Source organism: Stenella coeruleoalba (genome assembly GCF_951394435.1).
Source record: "Stenella coeruleoalba genome assembly, chromosome: 3".
Taxonomy (NCBI): domain Eukaryota; kingdom Metazoa; phylum Chordata; class Mammalia; order Artiodactyla; family Delphinidae; genus Stenella; species Stenella coeruleoalba.
Window position 1 is genome coordinate 133,462,778 of NC_137148.1, and position 22,819 is coordinate 133,485,596.

Genomic DNA, 22,819 nt, shown 5'->3' on the forward strand with positions numbered 1-22,819 from the left:
TTAGGAACCATGGAATGCCTATAAAGTCTGAAAATTGCAGTGAACTTTGGGAATTGATCCAGCCTCTGGTTGCTAAAGAGATAAAAAATAGAAAAAGAGGAGCTTGTCAGAAGACAAGCTTCATTTCAGTGCTTGACGTTCTTCATATGGGCAGTCCTGGGACCACTTCTGCCTTAGCTGATTGATAAGGGAGATAAATAATTGTCTTGGGGGGCAGGCATCTGCCATGTGCCCTGTATATTCCACGGCTGAACACTTGCTTTCTGGGGGACATGGGCTTTCAGTGGGCAGAGTTCTTTGGGAGTCAACACAGATCCGTATGGAAAGCCATGCTTATCCTTGCCTTTTGGCCACTCTGGGTGTTCGTCTGGGGCCAGGATCATGTTTTCGGATCACCAGAGAACGCATGCGTTTTGGTGTGTTTTCGTTTCCTCTGGCTAACATTATGACATTTGGTTAGGGAAACGAAGTAGTGCATCATCTCCCTGGTTTGCTTGCAAAGGTGGTCATCCTGGCATTACATGAAAAAAAGAAATAAATGTGAAAAATGTGACCAAAACCCAGATAGTGACATTAAGAAGTGATCAGATTGGGTTGTATGTGAGACAGGGGTGAATGGGACACTGGTATCTAATGGCTGTCTCTTCAGCGATGTGTCATAATTTCTTGACACTGAGCATGGACAAACCAGAGGTTGTGTTAATTGGGAATGACAGCCTGTATCCTGCCTGTGCTCATGTTTTGTTGAGGTTGACAAAAGTTGACTAAGCCAGATACCTTGGGCTGGCAATCAGGCATTGTTTTTGACACTGACCTATCCTTTTCTACTAATATTAGCTCTTTAATGAGGTCATGCTGCTATCAATTTTTAATATGTAAAAAAATTCGTAAATATCTGACCTTTTAGCTGCTGAGGAGGCCTTCATAATCTTGTCATCATCTGCACAGACTTCTGTTTTGCATGTTTTCCTCACATCTTCTTTTACCTTCATGCTTTTTTCTTTTTCTTTTTTTTAATTCAGAAAAACCAGAATCGCTTTTCGTGTGGGAATTATGTATCATACCATTGTTTTAAGAGCCACTCTATGAGTCAACTACGTCAAAGGATGGGACTTACATTCTTCCCATCTCTGTATTAATATACTTATATCGTTCTTCCTCTAGTGTTATGGCAACTTTGGGGCCCTTTAGAAACCATATTCTCTTGATGCACTCCTTCCAGGACACTCCCCCCAGTGAATACCAACACAAAAAACGCTCTTCTAAAGATTTAGTCCTATATGGTACTATGACAGATCTTCCAACCTTCTGCATTGAAGTCAATGTTGAAAGCAATCTTTTTAGTTACTATATATGAGATATAAAGTATCTGTATCTGGCTTGCTATTTATGATTCTAACCCACCCATCATCTTAGAGAAACAGAGTGGCTTTGTTTAACAATCCTTGGTACTCTGAAAATTCCTTCACTTGCCTCTTTGTTTTCCTCTTCAGTTTTGCCATGTGATGTCGATATCGACATTAAACTCTGCCAGTCTGGATTCGGCTAGATCCCACCAAAGAGCTAAAGAATGGAATTCATAGCTTAGATTTTCCCACCAGTACTTTGGGAATAGTATTTAAACATAGAGCACCAGGTACTGGCAAAACTATAAGTTAAAAAGGACTAGAGGAATAGGATATCAGAAGTTCAAATGGGAGCAGGAATTGAAGAGGTAGAGTAGGTAGTTTCATAAGACTATTTGGAGCAAGAGAGAAACTAACGCAAAATTAATAATGGCTAAAGTGTTGACTCTTTTGACAATATTTCTATTTACTAAACTGGAAAATCTTTAAGAACCAAAAGACTGACTCTGTAACAATAGAGTATCAGACCAAATGACAGGTGGTGAGGATAATTTGGGGGCAGGGATCTTAGCTCAGGGCCCTTAAGTCACTGAATAAGCTGTCCCTGTTAAGAAGCCTTTTTAAGCTGAGTTTTGATAGTCAATGCCCCTGGGCTCTAAGTCTTTGAAATAAGGCAATTTCTCAGAAAGAGTAATTAGTGCCTTGCTGTAGCACTGCCCCTGGGGCCTGTGCTTTGGGACCACTTTATAACTGAGGCTGCCTTGTCACAAAGTGCTTCAGGTGATTGTCAGAAACAAATCCTCCTTAAGCATCCCCTTTCCTTCCACCTGATGGTTTTAATCTGTTGAAATCTGAAAATCTGGATAAAAGTGAGGTGGCAAAGGCAGCTTTGAGCAATGGAATCTGTACCAGACTTTCGCTGGACCTGGGTTACACCAGAGCGTGCACGGCACAGGCTCCTGACCAGACTCGCAAGGATGTGGCAGGAGACACTGAGAGGTCTCAGTAGCGAACTATTGTCATGGGAAATGTCTGATCCCAGGTGCCACTGGGTAGATATTTTGGGAGCTAGCTGATGGTGGTACCTGGAAAGTCTGACGGTAGGAAATGAGCAAAAATTCCAGACAGGTAGGCAAACTCCATTCTTACTATTTCTAGAAACTTCCCTGATCTGTTCCTGCCTGCCTTTCCATACCATCTCTCACTACTCTCCCCTCATGCATTGTACTCCAGTCAATAATGATTTTGGAACAGGCCAGGTTGGTTTCTGCCTCAGGACATTTGGACTTACTGTACCAGGTGTCCCGCCTTCCTGTTTTTGACTTCTTTTCATCCTTCAGGTTCCATCTTTAATATTATCTTCTAAGATCATGTTCCCCTAATCAAGTCTACGTAAATTACCCTATTACTACCCTAGTCACATAAGTTATCTGGAATCATCTTATAAATTTGCCCATTTATTTCTGTCTTCTAGAATATAAATTTCTTTGAGAATAGGGAGATGTTTCTGTTCTGGTTGGCACTGCCTTCTGGGTACGAAGAACAGTTCCTGTCATATAGTAACCAATGTGTAAGTATTTCTTGCATGAACGAATGAATAATAGGACAAGTAGGGGAACCAAGATGGGAACTGAGAGGTAGGTAAAAAGAAAGCTTTGAGATACAAGGTCACGCTCTGATCACAAAGAATTAAGTAAGGAAACAATTACCGGGACCAAATAAAATGTCAAGCTGAGCTTAGCAGTAAATACTGACTTGACAAAAAGCCACTGACGTGGTATCCTTAAAGTTTCCTCTAATTAATGGTCATTTTTAGGCTTGTAGCCTAGAGTATGGCTGAGCCCGTAGTGGAGGGTAAATCATTTCTAGAGATAGATGACTTGAGTTAGAAAGCTAAGTCAGTATTATGGACAAAATCTAAAACCAGAGTGGAAAATCCTGGGCTAGCATTGGTACTGCCACACCCATCTCTGGACCCATGGCAGACATCATTAATAGATCACAGAATCTTTACTGCTAATCCAGCAGCCACTAGAATGTAAACTCCTTTAAGGCAGGACTTTTGTCTGTTTTGTTCACTGTTTTCTTCCTTGCATCTAGAACAGTGCCTTTTACTTGTAGGTATGCAATAAATATTTATTGAATTAAATATTTGATGAGTGACTCAATTGGATTCGGCATATGAGATACATTTTACTTGCCATCCCTGACCTAAAGCAAAAAGATAAGGAATTAAAATTGGATTCAGGGAATTGTTATCAAAAAAGAGTAGCAAATAATCTGATGGTCCTAAGAAGTGTATCCATGCTGAGAACAGACAACTGTCTTGACATCACCCTAAAGTACAAAGCCCAGGGCTGTTCCTTCAGTTAGCTGTGTTTGAAGCAACTCGGCTAAGGTCCAGAGTGCATTCTCTTTGCACCAAATTATACTACTTAGCAAAAAATGCTGTAGCAGTGTATCGGGTAATTGTCAATGCTGCAAGGGTATCAATTCAACATTTTTTAAACTGCCTACCATATATCTATACTATCCTCTATGATGAGATTTTTGAGCCTGAATTTCCACTTGTGAAGAGAAAGATTTCTCCAGCAGTCATTTCTCAAAGAATGACTGTTAATAGAGAGATTTCTCTGGCGGTAATTTTATGTGTTAACATACTGTTTAACCATCGAAGGGACTATAGCTTGGATCACACATGGGTTTCATATAAAAGAACATGATCTCTTTTTACTCATTCGTTCATACAAACAGTATTTTTTGAGAACCTACTGTGTGTCAACCCTGTGCTGAGGATACAGTCATGAACAGTAATGTTCTATAATAAAACTAAGTTATTTTCATGGAGACTACATTTTAATAAAGAAGATAAATAATGAACAAATCAAATCATAAATATATAATTTCAGATAATGACAAATTATTTGTTTCAGTAGAGTAGTAAAGACAGGAACTTGATTAGAATAGGTTCAAGAAGGAATGAGATGTTAGGAAATAAAATAGCAATGTAAGACAAATTTTAAAAATGGATTTTGTTTTACAGGGATGCCAGGTAGAATTGGTTAAAGGTGTAGGAGTATTGAGGTCAAAGGTTTTGTTACGGTAAGAGATGGTTTCAGAGCTGATGGCAGTGATCCACTGGATGGGGAAACTTTGCAAAAGAGAGAGGGGATAACTGTAGGAACAATGTCCTGGTGGAGACATGAGGGGGTGAGTTGCAGTGAACAGATGCACCTCTACCAGCACAGAGCTTGTCTTTTCAGGAGGATCAAGGCCATTCTATGCGTGAGTGCTAACCTGTCCAGGAAGAGTTCAGATGTGCTTCTTATTGTTCCCGTCTGTGTTTCTTCATGCCAGCCTATTTTCAGCCACATTGGGGAAACTGAGACAGTTCAGTAGATGGCTCACAAGTGAGCCCTGGGATGGCAAGAAAAATTAGGTAGAATTCTTGTCCTCCAGGACATCTCAGTCTAGTAGATTCCTGGAAAAATGTATTCCTCTCCTTATGTTGACAAGAGGTTTCTCTCAAGGAGTGACTTGATTATTTAGTGATTTAGTTGAGTCATTTTAAATCCAGATTTTTATTAACCCCTCTTTTTTTATACCCATTCTTGAGTATACTGCCTTGAATTCGCAAACTCCAATTAAGTATGCTTGGCTGATAACTTCACCATGAAAATATCTCAAATTATTCATGTCCTGAATAAAGTATTCTGCTGTTGACACTCCCCACAAACCTCATAGGATTTGAAAAACTTGAAGTATGCAGAGGGAAATCAGACGAAATGCTCACATATATTTTATTAGAAACATTTCTTTAAACACATGAAGACGAGGAAAAAATGAGACCAAGTTCAATTTTTGAGCCTAGCACTACAACTTCTCTACACATCACTCTATTCTAAACGGGAAAAATAAAATCAGCTTTGTTCCTGAGCGTATGTTTTGACATTTTTTTTTCCTTGAAGTCTGTGAATTATTAATGAACTAATTTCTCTTTATAGTTCAATCTTTGGAGATTTAAAGTGTTCACTCAAATGCACAGGGAAGAGATAGAGCTTGAGTTCCAATCAGCTCCAATCCTCTCTGGAGATGCTGGCCTTGAGGTATCTCTGAGCCTTTGATATCAATCTTTGATTCGACTGGGAATTTCTGATCATTTTTAGAACTAGTCTATTAATACCACTTAATGCCCTGTTTAAGTTGGGCCATTTCTGCTAGCTGATTTTATGCTTTCATTTCGCTCCTGAGATATTTTATGTGTGTGTTTACGGCATATATATGTACCTCTCTCTCTTTCTCTAGTTATACTTGATGGATTACTTCTTGGCGAGTTGTATTGGAAGGGCAGGGCTTTTGATAACAGAGGATGTCCAGTAAAGCGGCAGCTCCTGTAATAAACCATGCGGGATCTAAGTACCACCAAGAGCACCTCCTCCCTTCTCAGTGGAGCTTATCAAAGAGAGCTTTTGGCTCTGTAGAGAAAATAAGTTTGCAAAACCCAGAGCTGGGCAAGAGTAGAATGCATGAGCTCTGGGTTAAGTTCCTTCGCTCCACCTTGCACCAATAAGTGTGTTAAAAGGAGCATCTGGGTGACCAATAGTCAGAGGTGAGGGAGAGAGGATTCCTCCATCCGCTAGGAGTTCATATAATTTAGGTGAAGTCCCTGAAGTCACTTAAGACATTATAATTCTGTTGCCTCCTGTGGCCTCAGTGTATGAGGCCAGTGTATGAGGCCTTTTTTTGTTTGTTTGGCAGGGGGTAGGGGAAGCAGGGGAAGAAACTGAGACACTGAATTTAATTGACTTGCCTGATACCCTGCATACTGTATTAAGGGACTGAGCTTTCCCATCTATTTGATAGACCTTAGGGGGATTCAGATTCTGGATGAAGTCTTCTGCCTCTCTGGTCTATTTATTGATCAAAAAGGGGAAAAAAACATCTAGCAAACACAGACCAAGCTGTACGTACCAGTTCCCTGCTCTCCTCTCCTCTGAGGGAACTGGTTTCAACTCTAAACTCACCCCCACCTTTATTTTCCCTCTGTTCCTCCTTTCATAACCTGGATTACCAGGGTGCAGCGATCAAGCAAGAGAGTCGCCGGGCGACCATGCCGAAAGGGCTGCTTAGTGGGGGTGCAGAAGGATTGAGATTCCACGCTAACAACAGAATCTTTCCCAGCGTGGCCAGCCCATGCAGAGAGCAGACTTGCTTCTTTCCCGAGGAGGCCTGGATCAGAACCTGAACCACAAAAAGGAAGGGGGTGGGGAGAAGGGAAGGCAGAAGAAGAAAAGAAAGCTTTTCCTTTTTTATTTTTAAAGCCAGTTCTATTCTGGGACTTTATTTACTTTTGTGTTTGGCTCCAGGGGTTAAAGGGCTCACAGTAATGGAAACTGGAGGTCGCCGATTTATTGCTCTTCCTCTGGACTCTCTGAGCCTATTTGCTTGGTGGTGAGTACCAGCGTCCTCAGCCTTTCTCACCCAGGACCTCAGCCTCATCCAGCCTAAGGACTCCCTCACTCCAGGACCTGGGAAAACTCAGCTCCGCTGTGGCCAGTGCTGGGCTCCACCAATCAGAGACTCAAGTGATTGTCCATATAAAACAGCATCTCCTGTAACCAATATCTGCCCTTTTCTTTAAAGACCTAGAAAGCTTTAGGATGAAAGGACCTGTTTGTTAAAGAAAAACTTTTTTTCTGTTTTGTAAGATTTTCAGACTTTCCAAATTTCCTTTTGAAGGGTTTGGTTTTCCCTGTCCCCTCAATCAAACTCCTGGACTTCCTATAAAGAAAGACTTTCTCGTTCCACTATTTTCATATTGCCAAAATGTGCATGCATGAGCCTGTCACATTTCTTTGTAGAGGTGGAGTTGATATAATTCACATCTTATCTTTTCCCGGAAGGGACAAGAATATCTAGGAATGGCGTGAAGAGTCTTTAATAGGCGCTGTATCAGTCAGGATTCTCCAGAGAAGTAGAACCAGGAATTGTCTCACACGATGGCAGGGCTGGCAAGTCTGAAATCCATAGGGTAGGCCAACAGTCTGGAAACTCAGGCAGGAGTTGATAGTACAGTCTTAAGGCAGAATTTTTTCTCTTCTGGGAAATCTGAGTTTTTCCTCATAAAGCCTCCAAAGGATTGGATGAGGCCCACTCACATTATGGAGGCTAATCTTCTTTACTTCACGTCATCTGTCTAGAAATGTTAACCTCATCTACACAGTACCTTCATAGCACCACCTCGATTAACACTTGGTGATGTCACTGAGCTGTATAACCTGGCAAAGTGGACACATCAATTAAGCATCATATGCATCAAGTTCTCTCATTTCTATCTACTGTCTCTCAAGTTCATTCACTTCTCTCTGTAACTCCACTCACCACCCTAATCCAAAATGCCATCATCTCTCCTGAACCAATGCAATTGCTTCCTAATTTGTCTCCCTGCTTAAGCTTTCCCCAAACCATTCGTCACCCTGTAGCCAGAATGATCTTTTCAAAATGTGCACCGATCCTATGCTCCTCTGCTTAAAATCACTCAACTGCACCTGCCTAGGTCTAGGGTCAGTCACAACTCCTTAACACCACCTAGAAGGTTCTGCTGGGTCTGGCCCCTGCCCACTTCTGCAGACTCCTTCATGCTTTCTGCATTCCAGCCAGACTAGCCTTTCAGTATCTTGTGTTCCCTTCTGCCATAGGGTCTTTGCAAGGGCTCTGCCTTCTGCCTATTAGTCAGTCCCTCTCCCTGGGCCTGGGTAACTCCTACGTATGGCCATCGTAGTCAACCTTATTCCCCTTCTCCACCACCCTGACCGGATCAGATCCTCTAAATGTATATTATCATAGCCCACACCTCTCCTTTGGAGGACATATGCATTGGACAGGTTACATTTGTTTGTGCGATTATGTGAATGGTGTCTGTGTCCACACAGAAGTTGCTCTGTGAAGATGGCAGCAATGACTGACCCGTTCACCATCACCTGTATAATGTCTGGTATGGTTCTGAGGCATGGAGGTACTCAGTAAATATTATGGACTGAATATACGGGTGAATTATCTGAGTTAAGATGGAGGTCAGGAGAAGGATGCTGGTTACATCCTGCCCCTTCCCTGTACCCATTTCCCATTCTTCCCCCCACATCTTGCACACAACCACAGCTTCCTCTGATTACAACTTTATATCACACTCGGACACTGAGACTAGGAGTTTTTTGAATGGCCAGGAAATCAATGGTGTTGACTGCATTTCCATTCGTTTGACTTGGTTCCACTGAGCCTGTTTGGCACCTAGACACATATATCTAGTGTCTTTAGTTCACTATCCAGTTTTATAAGTTTGAAGACATCCCCAATATTTTAAAATTAGGAGATTTCATCTAAAAATATAAATTTATGAGTTCTTATTGAAGAGGAAAAGAACAAAAGGTCTGTCTACCCTTGGCCTGCCATCCCATATGGCAAAACTCAACTTGAGTTGAGCAGCAACTGTCCATATAAGAAAGGACAGGTGGTATCCTCAGGTCAGCACATTCCTATAGGCCCCCCCTCACTCATTTAGATTACCTACCTGGCCCCTGTGTATACTGGCGTTTGAGTTCCCTGCTGTACATCGGTTGCTTTTGTCTATAGAATGGGAGTGAAAATACTTAGCGTAACCGACAGCCAAAATGGCACAGTATGAAGGCCATGAACACGAATCTTTTATGGCCTGACTTCTCCCGGGAATTTAAGTAAATTCCCTGAGCTTGTGACCTTCCATTGGACACAATACAAAGGGTCATTATTTGCTTGATTCTCATGCTTAAAGGGGGAAAGGAAAAAAAAAAAAAGAAAGGAAGTCCAGATGAAAGTTAAAAATAGGGCATGTGAATTTAATGCAGCTTTCTCTGGGATCATAAGTCTGGTGAAGGGAAGTAAAGAGAGGAGAAAAAAATAGACACCATATTAAATGAGCTTCCTGGAAGAATGTTATTTGCTCACAAATGTTTATCCAAAGCACTCCTCAGACTAATTCCTCATTAACAAGTTCGTCCAGGAATGTAGGTGGAATCCATCAGAACAAACTCGAAGGAAATTTGAGAGCTAACTCAGAAAAATCTCAGGCTTAGAGACATTTTTTTTTTTTCCTGCTCTGTTGATCTCTCCCAATTACTCTTATCCCTTTTTATTAAGTAGTTTTTTCACCATACCTAGAACACGTACATATAATACTCCCACCTTCTTGGAAGGTGAAATTTTGCTTTGGGTCATATGGCTGAGTTAGAAAAGAATACCCAGATTCCAGGAGTTCATAGTAAAAGCGGCCTCGTCTACTTTGCAGATACGATTCACTATAATAAACAAAGATTGTTTTCTGCAATTTGGTCTGGGGGGATGGCTGAATCTGAACTTCCAACCCTGCTTCTGAAGCATAATTCCAATCAGGGAATTATGTCGCAGGTGGAGACATGTCCCTGGGAAAGAAAGCATCTGCTTTCATACAAATGTCATCAGTAATAAGGAAAGATGGGGAAGTCATGTGATCTGGGAATTGGATCGTGTTCATATCAGATCTGCTTTTTGGTTGTAAAAACAGTAAGTTATGCTCCATTATTCTTATAGATGGTGTAAAAAAACCCTTAGGGTCCAGAAAGAGACACGAGACCTTGACGAAGGCTTTAGAAACTGATCATTTCTGAATTCTGCCACAAACTCTAAATGCCACTTCCTGGTTCAGAAGCAAGAGGCTTGGGGGAAAATAAGTTTAAGCTCATAAAAACACTCAGAGGGCATACTGGTCATCAAACAGCTCTGAGCAAACTGCATTTGCAAATGAATCTGAAAACATGTGGATTCAATTTTCCTTGAAATGCCCAGAGGTTAAAAAATTAAGGGGGGAATGTTTGGCAGAAAGAGCCTGGGGTTTGGCTGTGTGCACAAGTTTCTGAAAAATAAATTGATTGTTTTGCCAGAGAGAAAATATTACCTGGTCCCCCTTCTCAATCACATCTCTAACTTAATTATCAGTGGTCCCATTTCTCCTTGTGCTTGCAAAGTGGACAGGAGAGTTGAGCACATTTGAAAGAAAGCAAGTTTTATGCCTTCGCAGGGTGGCCTTCTGTGTGGCCGGCCCTGAATCTCAGCACCGTCGTGGGTTTCAACCCAGTGACATAGTGGCGAGAAGACCATCTGCTCCTCTGCCTGTTGCCTCCCATCTGCCTCCACCCACCTTCTTCCTTCCGCCAACCCCCCAAATAATACCTTTTTTTATGACCACATAAACACAGGCAAATGTGGAACTGCTTTAGAGCAAATCTAAACTGTTTTAAAAGATCATGAAAATAGAGTGGGTGGGGGGAAAACTACATATGTGAAAAAGCAGCGATTAGCCTTAAAACAATGTGAGGCCAACGGCACAGAGTCCCATTAGGAGATGATGTGTGGTGCCTGTAAGTGGCTGTTCCTGGTCTCTGAGGTAGCACAGTTGTCACATGATTCTGTTGTTACCATGGCAATAATCTGTAATGGTGCAGAAAATCCACAGAACTCATGAGCAACTCCTTAGTGGATTGGGCTGAAAGAAAATCAAACCTGTGAAAGCCCTGAATTGATGTGGTTATGAGAGCCCGTTGGCCAAGCTGGTCCAGTTGAAGATGACCTGATTTTGTGGATTTCCTTTCCTTGGTCCCTGTCTAGCTTTGTTGGACTCCCTCTTTATGTATATTTTCCACAATTTCATGTTCATAACTGGTGAGAGGTATAAATCCTTGTCAACTGGGGAAATGCTTCAGCTCCTTAGAATTCTGAGCATGCAATTTGGAATCTACAGGTTGGGAATTGTGGCTTCTTTGGCTGCTGGAACCTCTAAACCCTAGACTAGCACTGAGGACCAAGGCCTGATGTGTACATATAGGTGAAAAAAGATTAGAGGGTCCATAGGGCCAGGTGGGTATTTCTACCCCCGCAAAGGCACCAAGGACGTACTGGGCAGGAGACTAGTGCAGCAAGGATGTGTTGATTCTGGGGTAACTTGGCAACAGAGTACACACACATGGACAACACACCCAATCTGAAGGCATGCCAAGACTTGCCTTCTTTAAGGCAAGCTAATACGAACCATGCCCCCAGTGCGGCCGGGAAACAGAGGGTAGGTAGCGTTTCTCCCTCCTGCGCTAGATGCTGTATGACGTTTATGCATGTATCAGCTGTCAACCCCACACGGTTGAGGGCATGACTGAGTGTGGGGTCCCCTGACAGAAAATTGAGTGGGAAGAGGAGCCAGACTATTCACTCTCATGTTCCAAACTTCAGTGAGAACCCCATGGGAATGCAGCTTGCAAGTAGATCCCATGAGAACATCTGGAATGAAGACACTCACGCCAGGCCTGAAACCCAGACTCATTAGTAATAATGCTTCATTTTTTATCTCATTTATTTATCCTCCCATCTACCACAAGTTTGAATGGCTTTCCTTCTGCCCATTTTCCTACTGGGAGCAGGAAAAGGAAGGTAGAGAATGAACATCAAGCTGTACATTCAGGTGCTTTCTCTTGGATACCCTCTCATTTGAGGTAAATTAATGGCAGGTGACACTTTCCTTAATTTAGACAGGAAGGAATGTAACATAGGAGAGTGGAGGGCTCGTGGATTCAGAGAAAGTCTTGAGAATCAGGGTAGGAATCAGACAGGAATCTGACAGCTTAGGGGTCTATATAGCAAGACAACAATATTAACAGTCTGGTCCTATTTTGTTACTAGAATATTTAGCTTCAACTTTTTTTTTTCCCCTGTCATTTTTTGCAAGATTCAAAGTCTTGGGGGGGTAAAGTCCAAATGGCCTAATTTGGATCACGAACCCAGTTCTCTCTGTGGGAGATGGGTGTGAGAGGGAAAGAAGGGAGACAGTAGACCTTAATTTAGAGTTTCATCAAGACTCCATGAAGTGAGTGAGAGATAATTTCTCAAAACAACAATTAAAGTGCACTTATGGAAGGAAAGAGATCAGATATGGTGATGGTTGTGGTGTTGGTGTGGGGAAGGGAGAGTCCAACAGCAAATGTCCAGCAATACGGCTTGAAGGGAAAGTTGAACAGTGGAAGTGCCCATCCACTGACATATTAGTAAGCCTGACCCGAGACTTGCTGAGGAAAATTGCAGCAGAAAGGTAGGTACGTGGAGAATGAGGGAGAGTCTAGAATATAGTTTGTTTGGTGCCCTCTTCCTGAAAGAATCTAGAGGGAAGACAGCCACGTGATTTGACACCAGCCATACTAATAGGGCAGACTTCCTGCTAGTCAAAGCTCCTGGTTAATGTCCACTTCTCAGCATGTCTGATTATGGGTTGAAGTTGACCAACCAGCAAACTACTCAATTATAAGCCCATCTTCTCCCTGTGGTGCCACTAATTGAAACAGGAACCGTGTTGCAGCTCCCACATTCCGTGGAGTTCCACCTTCCCAAAGCTGAATTAGTCACAACCATTAGCCATTGTCAGCGAAATTCAGCCTCCTTTTTCCTTTTTCCAACCCCATTCCTATTTGGTGTGAATTCATCTCTGAAAAACCTTCCCTTGGGATTATTGATTCCCCCCCCCCCCCATACCCATCGCTGCGAGAAAGGAGCACATGTGGCAGGAGCTTTGAAATGGAAACTTAAAATGCTTTGACCAAGCACCACTTTTCTTCTGAAATCACGTCATTAAGGGTATTCCTACGTGCACTTAATTTTTAAGAAGAGAGAGAAGAAAGATATGGCTCAGTACCCATCCATTTGCCAGGAGAGCTGTTCTTCAGACAGCTGGGACAAACTGCAGCCCCCCTCTTTTTTTTTTTTTTTTTTCTGTCTTGATAAACATAATGGGCCACTTTGGTAATTTCAGCTGTAAATGCACTTCTCTATAACAGGACAATGCTTTCATGTGCAAGAGTGGAGAGAAAAGATGTTGAGAAGCATTATGGTGACAGGCTAGCAGAACAGGGGCTTACTACACAACCACCAGGCATATCTCAGACTCTTCTTGAAGGCCAAGTCCATGGCTTCCTGACCAGAGACAGAAACTTTTGTAAACTCCTCAAGGTCCTGTTCAAATCTCCATTAGTATTAAAATCGATACCCCTGGCTGGAAACAAGATGACACTTCTGGAATCCTTCCAGAGAGACTGCCAGTTAGCCTCTAGTGGAAAGCTCCCTGCCCACACTCCTCCTCTTAATGTCCCTGCTCCCTTGAAAAGATGCAACTCCAGGTGCCCTTGCCTTTTAATACATACTTTTCCATTCAGCATTGGATGACTCCATTGTTTTTTCCCAAAAAGAAACCTCTAAGTTCCTCTGTCAAAATAATTTCTTCTTGAAACAACTGGGCACCTTTAAAAGTTCCTAAGAAAATCACTTTGCACCCAACTGTAGAGGAGCAGACCAAGCTCAGAGTCATTGCACAAATTTAGTATCACAGGTGAGAACAGAGGTAACAAAATGTTCTGTATGACATGATGGTTAAGTGCCCTGACTCTGGAATCAAAAAGACTTTGGTTTCAGTTCTGAAATTACTAATTTGTCCCTTTGGGTCTCAGTTTCCAAACCTGTAAAATGAAGAGTAATAGTGCCTACCTCAGATGGTTATTAGGAGGATTCAGCGAAATAATGCACATAAAGCCCTGGGCTTATTATGTGTCATATAGAACATACTCAATATGTGGCAAGAGTTACTACCAGTTGACATCTTCAGAACTCCTGAGCATGGGGCCAGTCAAAATGAATGAGGGGGAAGGAATGTCTGGAGCTGTGGAACCCTTACGACATGCTCACGGTGCACCAGCAATGGGCTCTTGATGATCTCTGTGTCTCCACCTTACCCATGTCTGTTTGCCACTTTGTTCCCACCACTGCCATGTTTGATACGGTCACACCTTCAGTTCTGCAGCTCCTACTTTGGGCAGGCTGTCCACGATAGGATGTGGGGAGCTGCAGGTGACTCATAAAGTCTCATTTATCAAGGCTCTTTATCTCCCAGGGCTTCAGTAGACCAGTCGAATGACAAAAATGGATCAGTAAACCCACATGCACACACACACGCTGAACCAGAGTCATCCTGTGCTACACATCCGCACACAAACACATGCTCTTAAAGCTGAACACTCAGTACTAGTCCCCTTATTATTCCTTGATGGGACATTCTGGAAACGTAGATCATTTTGTATAGTCCCCATGTTAGAGACTGATTCAGGTTAAGATGACAAATTGATAGCAGCCAAAGCTCAGGTCAGTTCAGAGATGGAGAGATGGGGTCCACCAGTGGACATTTTCTTCTAACCCAGCACCTTTCCAACAGTCCCCAGTCCACACAGGGAACGGGCTAGGCTCATGAGGATTTTTAAAGGCAGGACAGAGTGACATGAGGGAAATGGTGGGTGGGGAGCAGGAAATAGCATGGCTAGCTCTTACACAGGCTCAGGTTGCTCACTGTCGTATACAATAAATCTGTTGAAAATGTTAAGGCAATTAAATAAAATAAAGACAATACAAAAGTGGAAAAAAGCTATTGTAATTGGATATTGCAGAACTTGAGACCCAGGCATAATGTTTTTATAATGGTGTATATAAGAGAGTGTTCTATTCACTAACATAACAACGATTAAGTAATTGAACAACATTATTTCAAAATATTTTCTGGGTTGGATCTTATGTCCCAGCATCTCAAACACACGTAGTTCTAATCATGAGAATCTGCAGTGTTAGGACAGTGAGCTCCAGGCTACGGAACATCTGGCTTCAACCAATGTCCCCAATCTCTTGTCTTTATAAGCAGTAAATTTGCAGGACCAGGTTTGCATGCTTGGGTCATTTGATTCACTTGAGGCACAGATACTTTTGGCCACTTGTTATGGCTGGTAGTCAGAGGTAACTGACTTCAATCCCTAAGAGTAAAAATCATTCTGTTCATTTAGTCACCTAAGTGTTTTGTAAATCCCTGGTACCTACATAATACTCCGTGATGGGTCATGATTCAGTCATTTACAAAAAATACTTATTGAGAACCAACCATGAGGCAAGTTCCCTGCTCTCACAAACTTACAATCCAGCATGGGAGACAGATATTAGACAGATTGATAATTAAATGGTTATTTGTTTACAGTTGTGGAGAATGATTCAGAGGAGAATGGTGGGGTGTCATAAGGCAGGATGTTCATCTGGCCTGGAGGGCAGCAAGGCTTCTCTGAGGAAAGCACCATTTAAGGCATTTAAACCAATGGCTGACTTAGTCAAGAGAAAAGGGAAAAGGTGGGAGGGGAAAAGGCATTCCAGAGAGAGACCAGTGTGTGCAAAGGCCCAGAGGCAGAAGGGATGAGACATATTGAGGAGCTGGAGGAAGGCCAATATGACAGGAGCATGGGGAGCTGCAGGGAGCTTTGCAGGAGACAAGTGAGGAGGCAGGCTGGGTCCCTGCTGAGGACACAGGTAGTGGGGACCTAGATCTGAAATATAATTGCTCCTTGCAATTTGTTCCCACTACTGGCAAAAGCAAAAAAGAAATGCAGCTCGAAGTCTTTCCCACTCATGGTGGGTTGGTAAAAAGCTCAGTGCATTTCTGTTACCAGTGTTTCCCAAGTTTGGGTCATTCATGACTGAAATGGTTAGTCAGAGTTCTCCAAAGAATCAGAATATGTATATAATGAGGAATTGGCTCATGTGAATATGGGGGCTGAGAAGTCCCAGCATCTGCAGTCGGAAAGCTGGAGATGCAGGAGGGCCAATGTGTGACTCCAGTCCCCGCCTGGAGGCCTGATAAGCTGGAGATCCAGTCTGAAAGCTGGCAGGCTCGAAATCCAGGAAGAGTCAATGTTTTAGTTCAGGTCCAAAGGCTGGAAAAGACCAATGTTTCAGCTCAAGCACTCAGGCACTGGCTCTTACTCAGCCTTTTTGTTCTATTCAGGTCTTCAACTGGTTGGATGAGACCCACCCACATTAGGAAGGGAAATCTAAGTCTACCAATTCAAATGTTAATCTCACCCAGAAACACCATCACAGACACACCCAGAGTAACGTTTGATCAAATGTCTGGACACTCTGTGGCCCAGTCAAGTTGACATATACAATTCACTATTACATAACCGTAACGATTTTTGCCACACACATGTAACACCCATATCCTAGTTTATATGCCGTTCTTATTTAAACAAAATCTTCTTTTTCTTAAACACTGATTTATAAATGGAACTTTAAATCACCACTGTAAATCGAGGGTCAGTGTTACCTGTCCTAAGTTGAAGGTTTACATATAAGTAAATAGAATAGTAAGAAAGCAGTGTTACTGTGTGCTTGATAATCACTGTGGTCTACTGGAGTTCCTAGCCTGTGACCTCATCTACATTATAGTAAAAAGAGATTAGCAAGAGGCAGAATAAAAATATATGCTAACACGAAACGGAGACCTTTTCCTTGATTCTATTGCTTGGTTTCAAAGAGAATTGAAAAGGAAGACACTTTCCTCACTGTGCAATACAGTGTATGTAATGTCATGTCAACGTACCACATAAAAACATCCACAAACCACTGGTGGCACGTTTCCCACACTTGGGGATACAACGTTATTTCCTAGATAAATGTAAGCGAAAAGTATACAATCTTAATTCATCGAAGGAAAGCAGGCCAGTCCTTGCCATGGCACTGAATGTGTGCCTCACTTTTGGGAAATATAGTAGACACTTTGATCAATTAGGTCATTTTTCTTAGAGACAGACCTTCTTACAGACAAAAATCTCAGAGATGCTTTATCTGGAGCAGGACTTGGCCCAAGTGGACCTTGAGAGTAAGCCAACCAGCCAGAGGGTGGACCTTATCATAGGGCAGGACAGACAGGGTCAGTGTCATGCAGTCTGGGGTGGATGGTGTGGTGGGTGACCACTCACAGAGGTTCAGTGGAGCCCGACAGCAGTCACTGGAAGACTGCTGTCAGTACCCAACCAGTATTCAATAGACAGAAGCTCTTAAAATGGTTGATGCTGGTGTTAGCATTTTAAATATAGGTGCCAGCTTGTAATTGGCATCAGCAGCGTCAAGCTGTTGGCAGCAGGGACTGGGAATCAAGGACACCATTCCTGTTGGGGGAGGACTTGTGAGAGTCAACTAAGATCCAGGTCTTAGAGGAAATGGGCTATTAGGCTGTTACTCAGCCAGAGCCTGAGGCCCTGGAGGAATGAAGAGAAAGATCCACTCTTGGAATCTGTAGGCATTTGGCCACTGGGAATGAGGTGGGTGTTCTATGCCTTTTGAAGCCAAAGGTCAGTGCAGAAGAGAGGCCGACCAGATATTACTTCCTATAAACACAATGTAACTAGTCTAGGCTGGAGCTCTCAAAATGCAGCCCCTGGACAATCAGTAGCTGTATCATCTGGGGACTGGTTAGAGAAGCTAATTCTCTGACCCCACACACTGCCTATTGTACAGAAACTTTGGGGGTGGGGCTTAGCAATCTGTGTCTTAATACACCTTCCAGACGATTCTGGTGCATGCCAAAGTTTGAGAACCACTGGTCCAGAGGAAGGCGTGTGTTAAAGTGTGCATAGCTAAGGGACAACAGGGCTGCTTCCCTGGCAGGGACATGCAGATATCAGGACGCTAGTCAGGACGTTGTCCAGCTTCTGTTCTGACTTTTCTTCCCGTGTTAGTGGCTTCTCACACTTTCGCAGTCACTTTCTCTGCCCTGCTTCTCTTTGTGCCCACAAATAAGCATCACACTTGCAACTGGTCATTAGAGGACTCTCTCATTAATCATTGTTAGTTTTTATTTAAATTTTTTTTTTAGGTAGAGATTTGGGGTGGCAGAATTTGAATACATTTCCTACTTTATCTGATGTGGTGGATAATATTATGAACATCTCCTAAGGGTTTTGGGTTTCTTTTGTTTTGTTTGAAAGCAAGGGCTCCTCTGTAGTACCCCATGCCTAACGAGGTGCTCCGTACTTGTGTTGGAGAGGACAGCCTGCAGCTTCTCCCTCCCCATCCAAATGCAGGTTTGGAATAGTTCTGGTGAGGAGGGTGATTTTGCAACAAAGATCTGACAGGGGGAGGCAGCATAGAAGGTAGCAGAAACACAGAAGGTGTTGTGGCAGAAACACAGATGATGAATCCAGACACACCTGGGTTTGCATCTTGGCTCTGCTGCATGCTAGCTGTTAAACCTAGGGGAAGTCACTTAATCCGTCTGTGCCTCAGTTTACTACTAATAATATAACAATTTCATAAAGTTATTAGGATTCAAAGAGATAATGTATGCATGTAAAATGCCAAGCTTAAATTAGTTGCCCAATAAATAGATAAAATAAAATTGTATTTTTCCCTAACCTCTTTTCCATGCTTCTTGGGATCCATAGCAGGGTAGTTTACTGGGTACAGTCTGAGACCTAATAGCCAACGTTTACTGAGTTCTTATCAGTTAGATGATTTTACTCCATGTAACCAAAACCTGACTCAAACCAGTGTAAATGATAAGAAACTCTATTACCTAACAGGAAATCCAAAGAAAGGAGTGATGCAATCAGGGCCCCAGCTCTGTTTTTCTGTTATTTTCTTGGTTCTGACCTACTCTGTATCTCATCTTTCTCCTCAGCCTGGCTTCCCTCATGGTCACAAGATGACTGACAGAAATAGCTGAAATTACATGCCTTCTTGTTCACATCCAGCGAGGGAGGGAAAAAAAAAAACCTCTTCCAGCCATTCTTATTGGGCCGACATGAGTCATGTGCTTTCCCTGAGAATAATAACATGCATCGATTGGCTGTTTTTCAGAAGTCTTGAGTTTTTGATCCAATCACTGACATCTCATTTCAGTGATCTGTTAGTCAAACCAGAACCATCTCTGAACTTGGGGGATAGTACCAGCTTCCCCTGAGTTTCATAGGCTGAGTTTTGATGGAAGGATGAATAACTAGAAATAAAGAAAAGGAGAGCCAAATATGTTCACTACAGTTTTCTACATCCTAGGGACTGTGCTAAGCATTTTATATGTATCTTCTTATTTGATCTTAACAGCCAGCCTTTGAGGTTGCTCTCTTTATGGATAAGGAAAGAGAAACGCAGAGAAGTTAAATCACTTACTTGCTCTATGTCCCTGGCAAGGTTGACAGAACCAGAATATAGACTCAGGCCCAAGAGTCCTCAGAGGCACGCTCTTCACCTCTGCACTGACTGGTTGGCTGACCTCTTTGGGGTACTGGCTCATACTTTGGCCTCACAGTTCAGGGCATCCAGGGATCCTGGCACTAGCCCAGTGAGGTGGACTCGTTTTTACCCCATGCTGAGGAATAATGGGAACACTCTGGAAAGAACTTGAGCTCTGCTCTCAGGTTTCTACAGTTATTTGTCTGTTGTTACCAAACACTAAAGACTTTAAAAATTCACTGTGGTCATATAGGCAGGAAAAATGACCTCATGCTTGCAACCACAAATCCAAAATGCTCTGGAATCTGTAAGATGAATTGCATTTTAATTAGAAGAGAGAAAGAGCAATGAAGACGGTTCTTGGATATTTTTTTTCAAACCCTCCCCTGGCTTGCCTTCAGGCCAAAATGTGACAAGCGCCCTAAATCTGATAACAAACACACACTTCTGAAATCATTGTTAGCTTTCCTAAAAAGAAAAAAAGAAATCCCATTAGTTTCCTGTTACCAGTAAGAGTTCAAGAATGCATAGCCTTGAAATGCAGCACGTGAGAACGCAGGGACTCAACCCCCATGAAATATTAAAAAGTAAAACTGGAGCACTCAATCCATTTTCTTCTCTGCTTAGAAGATTTTTTATTATGTCAGGTCCTCGGAACCTTGAACTGGGCATTATTATAAAGGCTCGTAGTTTATCCCTAAAATCTAGTCATTGGTTATTGTCCGTGTATTATTCTCAATCATTGGGTCAAACTTCCAAGCCGATGATGAAGTTTTCCCAACTGACAGTGGCGAGCAATAATGCAGTATCAATGAGCTACTACATCCCGTGGTTTGTAAATAGAAACTGTTGGCCTTTGACACAGTAGCTACTTAATCAAAGGTTGGTGGCAGGGAAACGAAAGGAGAGAGCTTTTACGTGTTATGTGTGTATTGTAAGGCACACACTTTCCTGAGAACCTTATATGTATTATCTCATGCAGTACTCTCAACAAGCCAGTGTGATTTTTATCCCATTTTATAGGTGAGCACACTGAGACCTAGAAGTATGAATTATGTATAAGTTAGAATTCAACTAAAACTAGGAGAATATGCAATTGAAAATTAAAGGTTAAAGCAAGGATCTGCACATTCTTTCTGTGAAGAGCCAGATAGTAAATATTTTGAACTCTGTACACCATAACATCTCTGTTAGGATCACCTAACTCTGCCATTGTACCAAGAAGACATCCATAGATAAAATGTAAACAAAAGTTATGGCTGTGTTCCAATACAAATTATTTATAAAAACAGGCATTGGGCTAGATTTGGCCTGCAGGTCATACCCATAGTTTGTTGAAACCTGGCTTCAAGCAATGCTTCTCAAACTATGTGTGACCAATAACCAGACAACTTTTCCTCTAAGTTCCAGTATATCATGAGTTGATACTTTTGTAAAATACAATAAAATGAATTAACAGAGGATGAAATAAAAAGGCAAATATTCAAAAACATTTTTATTATTGGATTCAATAGACATAAAATTACTCCATCAAACTGTGGTAAGTGTTCATAAGCATTCTCAATTTCTGTACTTAACATGGATCAGTAACAAATAGTCCATGAAACGACACCATTCTGTGAATGACACTTTTGAGTAGTTGTGCTTTAAGAAGTAAGATGTTCATTATTTCACCTAACAGTTAATGTAGAGGTAGGCAGGTTTGACTGTTCAGCCGTGTTATCAAGGACCCAATTTTTTTCCATCTCTCAATTTGTGATCCTCAGCATTTGTCTCTCTTCCTGATTCAAGATGGTGGCCGTGGTCATCAATGCATTCTTATGCAGCAGTGTCCAAAGCGGGAAGGAAGGAGGAGAGGCAGAGAGAGCTTTCTGCTTGGGCTACTCTCTCTTTTATTAGGCAGGATAAAATTTTCCCAAGCAGCAGTCTGCTCCTATGTTTCTGTGGCTCACATGACTCATACATACACCAGTCTCTAGGAAAGGGTAATAGGCAACCCATGGCTGGCTTAGCCCAACTGTGATTTGTCCCCTCAGACCAGACCCAGAGCCATCTGATCAAATTAGGATTTTGTAAACCAAGGAGGATGTCAGTTCTAGGAGTGTGCTTAAGGAAACCTAGCTATTTGTTTAAGACCTGGGCATGCAATCCTAATCTGTTCAACACAAAAACTGTGCATTCATTCTGGTATTCTATCCCAGTGAAAGAGTTCTCCTACTATGGTTCTGGTTTTACGATCTGTGTACGGTTAATCAGTTGTGTGGAGCTTTAAACATTAGAGTGTGCTTCCATGTGTATTATAAAATTTTGATGTCAATGCTTACATGTTTATACCAATATTATGTCAGAGGATGGAATTTAAGGCCAGGGATGATGCTTGAGATCATACAACAAAAAGAGGCAATGTCAGAACTCTGGTCTTGGGCTTCTGACACTCTTCAGTGAGTTTGTCCCAAGGTATTTGACGATTTGTTCTGCACTGATCAGTCAGCATCAACAAAACAGCAGTCAGCCAATCTAGGCAACAGGTCACTTGATTGTGATGAATTGACTGGTTGGGTCAACAGAAATGACCCATTTTTTATCATGTTGATCCAGATGGTGTCCTGTAGGGTGACCAATGGTCCTGATTTATCTGGGACTGAGGGATTTCCTGGGATGCAGGACTTGCAGTTTTAAAAGCGGGACAGTCCTAGCTTTCAGTTTTAAAACAGGAGAAGTTCCAGAAAAACTGGGACAATTTGGTCACTTTAGTTTCTGGCCTCTATCTACTGCCAAACTGTGCTTTTATGCATTTTTTTCTGTACTACGTTTACAGGCCCCTGAGTTTTCCTAGCAAATCAGTAAACAGTGTGTCTAGTTTTGTCTTGTGATATTTTTTCCCCATCATTAAAACATCTAAATTAAGAGAACCACAGGTACATCTTAGATATTCTTTGCTTCTTCCACTATTGAAGATGTCCATGGGAAATTTTTAGAAATACTTTCCCTTGATTGTGAAGAAAGGCAAACAGGAAGACCTTGTAAACTTGTACTTCTGCTTCTTTTCTATCTGCTACCAAGCCCAACGCAGGCACCTGGCAGCAGGTCTCAGAACCTGCCTGTGGAGCTATGTGTATTTAAAAGACACTTCAGCCTCTTCACTGGTTATACACTGCTGGTCTCGAACTGTCTATTAGAAATTACCTAGGGCCCTTTAAAAAAAATTAAAATTCCTGGGTCCTATACAATGCCTGTATTGGGAAGCAGGTGTGCGTAGGGAATGGGGAGTGGGTTTGGGGCCCAGGGACTTTGACTTTTCATAAAGTTCCCCAGGTATTGCTGCCATGCCGCCAGCT

The 22,819-nt window shown here is 42.2% G+C and overlaps 1 protein-coding gene across 8 annotated transcripts in view; it reads left to right on the plus strand.

The window, feature by feature from the left end:
- The window catches only part of LOC307184552 (uncharacterized protein), a 770,349-nt gene that overhangs the window by 540,206 nt on the left and 207,324 nt on the right, over window positions 1–22,819 (plus strand). The window lies entirely within an intron of this gene.